The 13754-nt window shown below is 50.1% G+C and overlaps 1 long non-coding RNA gene across 1 annotated transcript; it reads right to left on the bottom strand.

The window, feature by feature from the left end:
- Positions 1–4518: 4518 nt before the first annotated feature.
- On the bottom strand, positions 4519–13713 carry LOC143676229 (uncharacterized). Its single transcript, XR_013171939.1, has 3 exons — positions 13627–13713; positions 6189–6259; positions 4519–4916 (listed from the first exon to the last, which is right to left on the bottom strand). It is a non-coding gene; the product is annotated as an uncharacterized LOC143676229 (long non-coding RNA).
- Positions 13714–13754: the final 41 nt, after the last annotated feature.

Genomic DNA, 13754 nt, shown 5'->3' with positions numbered 1-13754 from the left:
ATGTCTCCTGGGCTCAGCTGCTGGGTCTCTGCTCCTGGTTTGTCCCACTCCCCCACCCTCCGTGGTGGCCCCTCTTCTCTGCCTTCCAGGATGGGCTCTGCCCTACACTCCCCACGCCCCATGGTGGTTCTCAGCACATCTCTCTCTCTCTGCATTTTGGAGCCTTCTCTGTGTGTTGTGTTTTGCATCTAAAAGCCCCAAGAGAAAGCATGTGTTTGGCTGGACAGACACGGATGGCACCGGGCCATGGGCCAGGTTGAGCCTGGCTCCTGACAGGTACCCTGGGTCAATGCACCAAGCCCTGGTCTAAGCAACCGTGGTCACAGCGGCAGGGTGCAGGGGGAGGTGCCGAGCATCTCCAGAATCCCTGGCACCCGCGATCGCTGTGGCCTTCGCAGGCCCGCAGGGAGCACCTTTGCCAGGCACCGGGATCACATCCGCCAGGCATGGGGAGCACCCTAGCCAGGCTCCGGGAGCCAAGGTTAGCAGAGCCGAGAGCTGCTCCTGGTGAATTCTGCTCTGAAAATTTTGCACCAAGAGGCTTCTCTGGGAACCCAGGGACAACTGTGCTGTTTGCGACAAGTGTGGAGCCGTCCTGGCCAGCGACCGCTTGGAGCTCACCAGACCTCAAGACTTTTTGGGCAGTGGATTTTGTTCTTTCTGCCCCACCAAACGCTCATCTCCTTTGATATTGCCGTTGTTCTTTCCAGGAAAATCTAATTTAAAGCTGAAAAACATGTTTTCTCACTAAGGGGACACTTGCAGGTGCCAGCAAATATTTGGTTTAAATGCAATTCTCTTCTCGGCGGAAGCTTTGTTTTGAAGAGACAGGACAAAAACATCATCCCCAGCTGTCCCGAGGGTGCGTCTGGCCACAGTGCAGCTTCTCTGTTCTTTTCAGCTCAGAAAGCTGGCCTGAGGTGTCCCACTGAAACCCCTGCGGTGAGGGTCGCATAGTTTCCTATCTGGAGGGTGAGGTGGGGCCAGCTGCGGCGGGATCTTCCCTATTAATAAGGGAGACTCAAATATCACGAGCAGCGACATTGCTGACCCCACCCACGTCTCCACACACAAAGCCGGTTGCAAAATAAAGCCACACTTGAGCCGGGGCCAGGGGCGATGTGGCAAACAATGGAGCCGAGCAGCAGCCAGTGGCTGGATGAAATCAAAATGTTTTTTGTTTTGTGGGAGTTTCTCAAGCAGAGAACCCTTGATCTTTTCTCTCCACTCCAGAGATGCTGGGTCCCCCCGCATGCGGGGCTTTCCCACAGGTACACCCAGGCAGTGTGACCTGGGCCAAATCGCGCCTTCCCCCATCCGGCATAAGAAAAAGGCCAACTCCATACAGTAGCAGGAAGCCTGTAAGGTGTCAGTGGCAGCTTGGTCTGCCCGGGCTGCCCCCACTGAGGGCCGCACCCCACCTAGCTTGGCTTAAACAGAAACGGGTTGTCTCAGGGCACTGGAGGCTCGAAGTCCGAAGTTTAGCCGCATTTTGACTATCTCCAAGGAGCCTATTTATAAATAAATGCACATTCACAGGCCTAGGGGTTCCATAACAGTACCCATGCTATCTCTGGGTACATCTCGGGATGGGCCCCGAGGGTTGAGAGCAAAGCAAGAAGAAACAGTGCCCCGCATGGCCTTGGCTTTGGGGCCAGGCAAATCCAAGTTTGAAACGGAGGATCAGCCACTTGTGCTCTAAGGAAGCTCTCTGGGCTGTGGTTTCTCCATGGACACAGGAGCAAATATTCCACGTGAGAATTAAATGCGATCAATTTGTAAGCCCCGGTGGAAGAAGCTGCCAGCAGGCTGCCCCAATATCCTGGGTCCTTGAAGCACAGCCCCTGCTGTTTGGCAGGACACATGGTCACCCAGAATGAAGACCATGCTGCCCAGACTCCCTTGCAGCTAGGAGTGGCCGCGTGGCTGACTGGGGGCAATGCAGTCCAAGTCTGTGCAGTGGCTTCTGGAAATCTCTGCAAGCAGCAGGTTGTGCCCACCTTTGTCCAGTTCCTTGTCCCTTCCTCGTGCTGCTCGCTTTGGGTGTAGAGGGCATGTTTGGTGCTCCAGGGGCCACCTTGGATTTGGGGGACCTGGCCTTCATCCAGATGCTGGTGGAGCCTGGGTCTCCAATGACCCATGTGGCCTGCTTCCCTCTTGTTTCAAACAAGTTTGAAGAAGTTTGGGTCTTGTTTAAGTGTTCTGGGCCCTTGCTCTGACCGATGTCCTTCCTGAGCCTTCCCAGCCCAGAGCGGTGGGAATGCACTAAGAGCTGCAGGTTTGTTCTGCCCGGTGGACGAGCGTTGCTAGACCCCGGTGTCGCTGGGAGGGGCCTCTCTGTGCCACAGACAAGGCGGCCCCCCCCAGCAGGCCGACCCAGGGTGGGGGCGAGCCAACAGCCTGGCCTGAGCCTCTAACTTTTTCAGGGAAACTGGGAAACTTCGAATTGGTAAATGCTGGAAGGTGTTCAGATCTATTGACAACACAGTACGGCTTCCGGGGGTGGGTTTAAATGAAGCCCCTTGACTGCAGCTGTGTGTCTAGGTTAGCGTCAGGCCCAGCTGGGGCAGCCCACAGGTCGGCAGTCACGGCCACCTTCTCCTCCTCTTTGGGCCTCCCAGAGGCCAGTGGTGACCTCCTCCCTTCCCTCGAGGGGACCCCCACCCCACTAAACCCCTCTAGCCAAGGCCTCTGTTTGTCTCCTCCGCTGTCTCCTCACATGCAGATTCACACTCCACGTCAACAGGACCCCTCACCCCCGCCATGCATGACCTGGGAGCAGGGCGCTCTACCTTCTCACCCACAAGGGGTGGCCCAGCAGCAGATTGCCCTAGTATCCCCTCTCTCCCTTACTTGCTTTATTAACAGGCCTTCTGAGGTTAAGCAGGGTGCAGGACCACCCAGCCAAAGATCACCCCCCCCACCCCACTTCCTTTGCAGTGAGGCGTGGCCCTCTGCTCAGCCAGATACAACGGGAGCAACTTCTGGGTCACGCCCTGTGTTGGGGGTGAACTGTGACCTCCAGAAAGATATGTTTGAGACTTAACCACGGTACCTGTGAGTTATTTGGAAATAGGGACATTACAGAGGTAGATGGGCCCTATCTCAATGACTGGTGTCTTTAAAAGAGAACGGAGAGGGAGCTCTGGATACAAAGCTACACCAGGGAGAAGGGCATCTGAAGATGGACACAGAGATTAGAGTGACAGCAACTAGCAGCCAAGAAACCCCAACAACTGCTGGCAATTATCAGAAGCTGGGAGAAAAGGAAGGTTCTTCTCGAGCCATCAGAGGGAGCATGGCCTCGCAAACATCTTGATTTCAGAAGTCTAGCATCCAGAACTGTGAGAGACTACAGTTCTGTGGTTTTAAGCCACCCAGTTTGTTGTATTTTGTTATGGGAGCGCTAGGAAATTAATTTGTGCTCTTAAAAGAAAAAGGAGTTTCTTTCACATGTTCTTCTTACTTTCTGCTGGTGGGAATGTGGATGTGATGGCAGGAGGTGGGGCAGCCACCTTGGATCATGAGATGAAAGTGGTTTCTTGTGACTAGCAGAGCCTTGGCTGTTTTGTGACTGGACAGCCCTTGGCTATCTGTGTCAGACCATCATACAAAGGACATTTGACTTGGGTTCTGTTTACACCATGCCTATTTTGGCATCTTTCATAGCAAACCTATATTTTACAGTATAGGTAAATACTATACTTTACAGTATTGGCTATCATCTGTGTGGAATTCATCCACATCAGTTACCCCCTCCCCCCCTGAATCAGTTTCATCTTTGATCCTCCATCCGTGTAGTGCTTGCTGAGCACTTTTTGGTCCCCAGGCACTGTGCTAGGTCTCTTGGGAAAGAAGGAAAGACAGGTAACCTATAGTTCTTCACATTCAAGGAGGAGTGTCTGACTGGCTGTACGAGGACAAGTGACACTATAACCTTGTTCAGCAGCCCAGGCTGCCAGGGTGACACCCCCCACACATTTGTTGAACACCCTCTTTGTGTCTGACATTTAGGCCAGGGGAGCTGGGCAGTCTCTGCCAATTGTGGCCTGACTTGACTCCCTCACGGAGGCCCAGGCTTGCAATGAGGTTCCAGCCAGATGGGTGAGCCCACGTATTCTGTGTGCAAGTGGGTGCACTGAGTGTGTGCTCATGTGTGTAGGTGAGTGCATGTGTGTGAGTGCATAGTGGGTATGTGAGTGGGTGTGAATGCATGTGTGTATATGTGAGTGGGTGTGAGTACATATGCGTGTGTAAGAGGTACATGTGGTATGTATGTGTGTGTGTGTGTGTAGGTGACTACACGTAGTGTGTGTATGTTGTGAGTGCCAGTGTATAGGTGAGTACAAGCAGTGTGTGAGTGAATGTACATATGTGTGGGTGGGTACCTGTGATGTATGTGCGTGTGTGTGAATGTGTGTGTGTGAGAGTGCATGCATTTGTACACAGAAGCACATGCACAAGGGAGAGAGACAAGAAGACTGTTCTCAGGGGATCTCGTGGACAATAGTGCATTTATTCATCAAGAATGCCTTGTGCACCTCCTAAGCACTGGGCCCAGGCTGAGGAGAGGTGAACAAACCAAGGCCCCACCCTGAAGGCGACCTGGCGGTCCCACTGGCAGACCTGCGGACACTAGTTACTCCTGGCCACTCCCGGGAACGGGACAAAGGCAGTATAATTCCCATCACACCCAGAGCTGGAGAGAAGTTCCTGGGCCTGGCTGAAGGTTGGATTCACACTGAGCCATTCGTGCTTGCCCCAAATATTGTAGTAACTAAGAGCTAGGCTCTGCCCGAGGCAACTGAACAAAAAAACAAGATCACTGTTCTTCTTCTGAATGTTCCTAACTGATCCCATTTGTTGAGTGCTAGCTGTTAAGCTTGAATTTTACGTGCATTGTCTTCCCAAGAACCCTGTAATGAGGCACAAAGAAGATCCTTAAGGACATAATGTGAACAAAACTTCTAAATTATACATTCCCATCTAACAAATGTATAATTTTTGAACTGTATAATGTATAATGTTTGAACTGCACAAAATATTTTAAATACATATTTAAGGCTTAACTCATTAGAAAAGGCTAAGCCAAGGGCTACCAGATGTCCCTTTCTGTAACACATGATCTCCATTTTACAGATGAAAAACCTGAGGTTCAGAGAAGTGGCTGATGCATAATTTGAACCTGCAGAGACTCCAAAGCCATGTGTAATTTCTGTTTATTCAGCAACCACTGATTGAATGCCTGCAGTATGCCTGGCTCTGGGCAGGGCCCTGGGGTCAGAGCAGTGAGCTGGAGGAAGGCTCCAATTAAGTAGGGATGCAGGATCAGGCCCCCAGGCTTTAATCCCCTCTTTTCTTTAGCTCTGAGTCATGTGGTCCCCCGCCCTTGAATCAGACCAACTATCCAACCTCCAAAATTTATTGCTTCCTAAATTTAACTGGGGACTCTGTGGGTGCCCAGGCAGGTGAGAGAGGGTCTTTCCCCTGTCTTCTGTGGGGAGGAACATAAGCACCTGGAGGGGCATGTTTGCCCATTAGCCATGTGGCCATGAGGGTGTGTCTCTTAAGACCCCCATTTTGTAGGAGGATTGGGGGAGTTGTTAACAAGCACAGCCTCCTGTGAGACATAAAGGGAGATACACTGGACCAAGCATCCCCAGAACTGTTTCATATTCAGAGTCAACACTTCAGAGCCTCTTTAAGACTTGGGAGCCGTTGAGGTTGGGTCTTCTACACAATCTTGTCCTTTGTGCCATCAAAAGCATGGATTGTCGCATCTTTTCTAAGAGTGCTTCACTATGGGATCTAAGATTTTCTTCCAAGTCATTGATGTTCACAAAGTCACAAAGATCACCTGGTCCAACATAGATTGGAAGATGCACCCCAATTTCAAATATGTAACAATATCATCTTAGAATCCATCTATTATGGCAAAACAAGGAGAGCTGTGCAGTGCTCAGTTGCCTGTATCCCTCACAGTCAGGTTGGTTGGGTTGGCTGGGCTGGTTTGGTTGGTTGGGTTGGCTGGGTTGACTGAGTTGGTTGGGTTAGCTGGGTTGGCTGAGTTGGTTGAGTTAGCTGGGTTGGTTGGGTTAGGTTGGTCAGTTGGTCATGCTATCCCTAGAGAGGCAGCAGGTCTAGGAATTAGAATGCAAGCCCTGCACCTCCTGATTCGGTGAACTTACTTGACCTTCCTGGGCCTCTGTGTCATCTGTGAAATAGAACCAATCACGCTCAACTCATGGTCATAGTGAGGCTTAAATAGAAACAAATGTAGAAGAAATGTTAGTGTGGTGGAAGATTGAGATGTGATGTCAGGCAGGCCTGGCCTGGATCCCTGGCCCGACCTCTAGCTAGCTGTGTGACCTTACAAGTTCCTTCTGTAGAAAGCGAGAGAGCTGTGATGCCCCTTTGGGTGGACTGTGAGGGGGAACGAGCCAATGCATTTGGAGGTAGGGTAGCCATTGATGCTGCTAGTTCAGGCACATGTGTCTCCTTTCTCCTCAGGTGTCTGAGCGGACGAGACCTATGCGGCCATGATCAACTCTTGGAGCACGTGCCTGCCCATTGCCCATGCTCTCCTTCCTTGGTTCTGGCCTCTCCCAGGCATTCCTATTTTTCCTTTCCACCTTTCAAACTTCTAGCTAATGAGTTTGTGAGCTCAGGGACCAAGGTTAGAGGCAGAAATAAAGACAAAACAGCTTAGCTAGCTTAAATCACCCAATCAGCTGTGGTCAGGGTGGGCTGTAAAAACAAAGGAAAACAAAGACAGGATCTTGGAGGTCTGAAATAGAAACACTGACTAGAGTGACTGGGGAGAGATGGCAGACTTTGGAGCTAGGCAGATGTAGGTGTTGCCAAGTCCCTTCACCTCCCCAAGGCTGCCTCTTAGGGCCCAGTATCAGCAGTGATTATTACTGTCATCGCTATTATTGTTTCTGTTGTCATTGTAGCTGCAATCCCCTTTGAGCCCCACCTGTGGGTTCCTCTCCCCTCCTACCCTGAGTAAGCCCAGGGCTCCATCCTAGACTTCTGCATACCTGCCCCCTTGGTTCTTTCACTAGCTCTTGGTTCTAGTACATATATCTGGATGCCAATGAAACCCGAGGGTCCATCTCCAGCTGGGCTTCTCTCCCAACCTCCAGACACATGTATCTGCCTTCTTTTTTTTCCTTTCTTTTATATTTTTATTGAGCTATCTTCACGTACCATACAGTCCATCCAAAATACACAATCAGTGCTCACAATATCAACGCATAGTTGTGTATTCATCATCATGATCATTTTTAGAACATTTGCATTACTCTAGAAACAAAAAAAAAAGAAAAAAAAGAACTCATACATCCCATACCCCTTACCCCTCCCTCTCATTGCCTGCTAGTATTTCAATCTACCCATTTTACACCCCCTATTATTTATTTAATTTTGTCCTTATTTATCTATTTTTTTTGACTCATCTGTCCATACCCCGGCATAAAGGAAGCATCAGACACAAGGTTTGCACAATCACACAGTCACATTGTAAAAGCTATATAGTTATGCAATCGCCTTGAAGAATCAAGGCTACTAGAACACAGCTCAACAGTTTCAGGTACTTCCCTCCAGCCGCTCTAACACACCATAAACTAAAAAGGGATATCTATATAATGTGTAAGAGGAAATCTCTCAGCCACTGAAACTTCATTTTGTCTCATTTCTTTTTTTCCCCCCTTTTGGTCAAGGAATGCTTTCTTGATCCCATAATGCCAGGTCCTCGTTCTTTGCATCTACCTTCTTGTTTGACATCGGCCCAGAGGTCTCAGAGCCATTTTTATATCAACATGTCCGGAACCGAGTTCCTGGCCACCCCAGGTGCTGGGCTGGCAGGGTGACACTGGGGTCTAGTCATACTGCAAGGGTGTCCCAGCCACTGATGGGGCCTGGAGAGGGGTCAGTGCTACCTAGTCATGCAACCCAGGACCAGGGTGCTGGGAGACAGGGTACCGCACAGCCGAGGCTCCTCCTGTCTGTGTGGGCCCTTCCTTGCTCATGCCACCACGGCAGAGCTGGTATCCAAGAGGCCTGCCTGCCACCTTGTTGGCACACACCCCAAGCCTGAGCCTTTCCACTCCCCTGCTCCTGCATAACTGGAATCTCAACGCATTCGGTCCCTCAGCTAGTCTTGTAAGTTCTAATCACAAAACCCGTTCCAGGTCCCCCCCCTCTTGCCCAGCATCTCTTCCACCACCTCTACCCTAGGAGGCTGCAGTCACCTCCTACCTCGCCGTCCTGCTCACAGACTCGCCCCTTGTGAGGCAGTTCTCTATCTCTGCAAAAAAGTAAATAAGACCCAATCGCTTCCCGTGGCACTGAGAATCAACCTCCAGTCCTCCTGCCTACGGGGCTCTGGAGGCAGCCCTGCCCACCTCTCCTCCCCTTTCTTGATTCACTCCAGCCATGCGCAACTCTTAATTCCTCAAAGATACCAAGCTTGCGCCTGTCTCGGGACTTTTGAACTTGCAGTTCCCTGTACTTGGGACTCTTTTCCCTAAGGATCCATTTAACTTATTTCCTTGCTTTGTGCAGGTCTCTGCTTAAAGATCACCTCCTTGGAGAGATGGACCCAGCTATCCTTTAATCTTCCCCTGATTTCTTGTTCTCTCCAGCACACAGGGCTCCCTGACAGGACATTGCATGTTGATGGTTTCTGAGTTTTACAGAGAATCAGCAAGAGGGGAAGTGAATTGACCAAGGTCACATGCCCAAGGAATGGGAGCCAGGAGCTGAGCCATGGTTGCCTAACTCCAAGGCCCAGGGTTCTGATAGAGGGCTGAAAATTACCCCTGCTTTCCCTCTGCAGAGCAGCTAAGCAGGGACTAGAGGACTGCACAAATTCCAGGGGCACCCCAGAGTCCCCTGCATGAAAAAAAGTCACTCAGGACAGAAAGGCTGCAGGGCTGGAGCCAATGGCCACTGGCATGTGCTCTTGGACTGCTCAGCCTTACCTGGTTAGGTCAGGGAGGGGAAGCCACCTCCCGGGATTTGGTCACCACCCACTCTTACCCCTCACCTCAGCTTTACCCCCGCCACGCTCTCCCCAAGGGCCACTGCACCCCTAATCCCCAACTCTCCCCACTCAGCCCTCTCATCTGCCCTACAACCTCCTCCCAAAAAGCCCTTCCTGGCTTTAAGACAATCCCACCCCTGACGCTGCCTCCACAGCCTTCTGCTCAGAGTTCTCTTTGTCTTTAGCCCCCCGCCTGGGTCTTGGCCTCCCAGCCCCGTCTGTCCAGCCAGCCAGCCTTCTGCCCACTTGTCCAGGCTGCCCCTACAACTGCAGGGCCAGCCTCAGCACCCCTCAGCCCGCCTGGCCCAGCCTCCCTGCTCCGGCCACTCCCCCCTCTCCAGGCTCTGCACTGCCTCCGCCCAACCAAGACTCCTCCTTTCCCAGGACATGAGTTGGCCCCAGAGCAGATCTGTGGGGGCGCTCTGTGGCCCCCTCCCTGGTGGGCTGTGGACAGGGGATTTCATCTCTCTACATCAGAGCTCTTGGGAGGTTGGGGGGAGGGTCTGCCCCTAGCAGGGACCACACAAAACCCTCGCAGCTTGGCTTCCATCGTGAGGCCAAACAAGCCGCACTCCAGCTGCTGCATCAACTTCAGGCTGCTCCTGGCTTGGCCTCCTACCGGTCCCCCACATAGGCTGTGCCCTTCTTTGACACTGTTATTTTTTTTCTGCATTAAAAAATTGCAATGAAAAAATGACAAACAACCACTAAAAATGGGCAAAGCAAAGGATTTGTACAGATGTTTTTCCAAAGACACAAATGGCCAATAAATACATGAAAAGATGCTCAACATCATTAGCCATCATGGAAATGCAAATCAAAACCACAGTGAGAGACCATCTCATACCCATCAGGATGACTATTATTTAAAAAATGGAAAATAACAAGTGTGGGAAAGGATGCAGAGAAATCGGAACTCTAGTACATTTTGATGGGGATATAACATGGTGCAGCCACTGTGAAAAGCAAAATGGAGGTTCCTCAAAAAGTTAAATATAAAATTATCAGATGGGGGGTGCAAGGGTAGTTTAGTGGTAGAATTCCTCCCTGCCATGCAGGAGAGCTGGGTTCGATTCTCAACCATGCACTTCCCAAACAAAGAAACCAACAAAAGCAAACAAAGATTCAACAAATGGTGCTGCAGTAATGGGATACTCACATAGAGAAATAATGAAATAGGACCCTGCCCTACAACATGCAAAAAAATAAAACATTATCAGATGATCCAGCAATTCCACTCCTGGAAAGTAAACAAAAAACAAAACAGGAACTTGAGCAGATACTTGTACACTACGTCCAGAGCAGCATTATTCCCGATAGCCAAAGGGTGGAAACAGCCTAGGTGTCAAATGAAAGGATAAACAAAATGTGGTGTAAGCACCCAATGGAACAGTATGTGGCCGTGAGAAGGGATGAAGCTCTGAGACATGCCATAACATGGATGAACCTTGATGACACTATGCTGAGTGAAATAAGCGAGGCACATAAGGACAAACATTGTTTGATGTCACTTATGTGAAATATCTAGAAATAGCAAATTCACAGAGACATTAAAGAAATGAGCAGTTAACCAGAGGCTGAGAGGAGGGGGAAAGGGAAATCTCGCTTGGTGGGTACAGAGTGTTTGCAAATTTAAAAATAGTTAAAGAGTAATAGATTTTAAATTGCTGAAATTCAACAATAAATAAATATGATAAAAACAGAAAGTCACTCCTCAAGCTTCATCGCACTTTCCTGAGCCAGCCGCCATTGGCAGCGTGTATTTCCTTCCAGGCTGTTCTCTGTGGGGTTGTGTATGCAGGTGTGGACCCGTGCGTGTGGAGATACATAAAAGATTTGGGGGATTTTTGAAGATAGACACGGGATCACGCCACATATGCTGCTCTGCATCTTGCTTTTGTTTTCCCTCAATAAGTGACGCGCATTCCCGGTGCCTGCAGAGTAGACCCTGTCACCGGCTGTGTAGTTCTGGCCCTCCTACCACCATCTCTCCACCAGTGACCGACTAGGTCGGTCCCACTTTCTTCCTTTCCTAGGAAACCATGAGGCGTTGAGCATCTCAGCATTTTTCAAAGATGGACTCCTAAAAGCGGAATTTCTGAGTCCCAAGGAATGTTGCTACATCCGCACAGCTTCCTCCATGACCCCCACCAGCACTCTGCAGGGGCCACGCCCCACCTGAGCATACAAGGTGGACACCCAACCTTTTGTTAATGCGAAGTTACCACCCCATTGAATTTCACCCCGAATGGATTCTTGCTGTTTTATCTTTGAAGTCCCTGGATACTGGTGAGGTTAAGCGTCCGTTCATCTGCCATGAGCGTGTCCTATTGTACCAATTGCCCTTTCTTTCTTTGGCCTGTTTTTCTGCAGATTGTGTCTCACTTATTGGTTCGCAGAATCTCATTAGATGTTATGATGCTAATCTCTTGTCTGTTGTACATGTTTTCAATATTTTCTCCCGCTCAGTCAAATACCTTTTAACTTTGTTTATTGTGGCCTTTGCCATGCAGAAGGTTTTTATTTTTATGTAGTCAAATCTGTCAGTCTATTCTTTTATGGCTTCTGGATTTCGTGTCTTGCTTAGGAAGGCTCTCCCTTCTCCAAGATCATGAAAATATTCTCTTCTCTTTTCATCTAATGTTTTTATAGCTTTGTTTTTCACTTTTACAGCCCTAATCCATCTGGAATGTGTTCCATAGTGTGACACTCCCTTCTTTGTTATACTCTGTGCTGCCTTGACGTACACAGCAGGCTCCAGCTGGTCCTATTTCCCATTCATTCATTCACCGATTCATTCATTCAACAAATATGCTTTGAGCCTCCACTCTGTGCCAAAACACTCAAGGTACAGAGAAGAAGGCCAGAGAGGAAACCTCTGCTAAGGAGACAGACCGCAAATGAACAAGCACACAGTCAGGTAAAACGATTTCAGGGACTATAAAGAAAGTAAAGCAGGATAAGGGGATGGAGGGGTAGCACAGGGGCTAGTTTAAGTAACGTGGTCAGGAAAGACCTCTCTGAAAAGGTGGCCTAAACTAGAGATGCTCATAATAAAGTGAGGGAGTGTTTCGGGGCTGCCTGGGGAGACTGTGCCTGACAGAGGGGCTGCACATGCAAAGGTCCTGTGGGGGGAACGTGCTTTCCAGGTTAAGGAACACAGGAAGGCCATGTGGCTCGAGCTGGGGGAGCTGGGGCTGAATGAGGGGCCAGATTGGGGGGTGGGGCTCAGAGGCTATGGGGAAGGGTTGGGTTTCATGGAGAATGGATTGAAAGCCTTAGACGATAAGTTATTTGTGTGTGTGTGTGTGTGTGTGTGTGCGCACACGCGTGTTAGTGGCTATTTCTTTTCCCCATCAGCCCTTCCACATGGGTACCCCGGGACCTGACCCATGCCTCACCCTTCACACTTCTCTCACTCCCCCAGTTTTAATCGTCACCCATGTCAGTGGCGGCACCTCTGCATAGTGCCCGGCACAGAGGAGGCCCTCCCCAGGCGTGTGCGGGTGAAGGAGGGAATAGTGACACCGTGCCTGCTACTGCCCAGCCCTGTCTTGTGTTTCCAGTGGGCTGTGGATCTCTGCTCCTCCACTGGGGCCTCAGACCCAACACGTCCCAGGCTGAGCACATCCCCTTCCCGCCCAGCCTCTGATCCTTCTAATACAAACACCCCACCACCACCAGTAAGCACGCTTGCTTTTTGCCTCCCCCTCTCTCCCTCACCTGTCCGTGGACCACCAAGCAATGGGGCTTCTAACCCCCATCAGCTACAGAAGCCACTTTCTTGGGTCACCCCCTTGACTCCACACTTTGCAATTTGGATGATGATCTCAGCTTCAACCTGAGCCCCACCTCCTGCCTGACACCCCCAATCCACCCTCCCAATAGCAGTAAGGTTGGCTGTTCAAGAGAGAGAAAATCCCTCCCTGTTTCTCCTCTGTCTCAGTGCCTTAAGCAGGGATGAAATCAGCGGGGAGAATGCAGAGAGTGAAGAGGGAAGGGGGAGAAAAGGGAGGAGAGAACAACGCAGAGGAAAGCAGGGGAGAAAGGAAGAGAGGAAGAGAGAGAGGAAGAGCAGAAGAGAGCAGGGGAGAGAAGTGAACAGGGCATGACTGGGCTGGGCAAGGAGAGAGGCCCTAGGGAAGGGCTGAGGGACAGGAAAGGAAAAGCCGGGAAGATGGAGACCTCTGAATTTTTTATAAGAAAGAAAGAAAAAATAAAAGGAGGGAACAACAGGGTCCAGTGCTGTCAAGGGGTGAAGTGTAAGCTTTAAGGTGAGTTTTGGAAAAGAGCATGGAGCCTGGTCTCCTGAGATCAGCTACTTCAACTCTGTGTTGCTTATTAAATACACAGCCCCAAGGGTGCAAGGGTGGTTCAGCGGTAGAATTCTTGCCTGCCATGTGGGAGACCAGGGTTCAATTCCTGGACCATGCATCTCACTAACACCCCCTACCCCATCCCCCACCCCCACACACACATTCATCAAGTGATGCTGCAATAATGGGATAGTCACATAGGAAAAAGAACGAAATGTAGCTCCCACCATATAACATACTAAATAAATAAACGCACAGCACCTTCCTGATTCTTCCTGTGACTAGCAGTGAATCTATCCATGAGTCAATAGCATTCAGCAATCACCCACCTTATGAACAAGGTCACAGTCTAATACTTTTCTTTCCCCAAGACATTTTGCATCATTTGA

Source organism: Tamandua tetradactyla, chromosome 3, assembly GCF_023851605.1.
Source record: "Tamandua tetradactyla isolate mTamTet1 chromosome 3, mTamTet1.pri, whole genome shotgun sequence".
In the NCBI taxonomy this organism is placed as follows: domain Eukaryota; kingdom Metazoa; phylum Chordata; class Mammalia; order Pilosa; family Myrmecophagidae; genus Tamandua; species Tamandua tetradactyla.
This window is presented reverse-complemented; position numbering and strand designations above follow the sequence as displayed.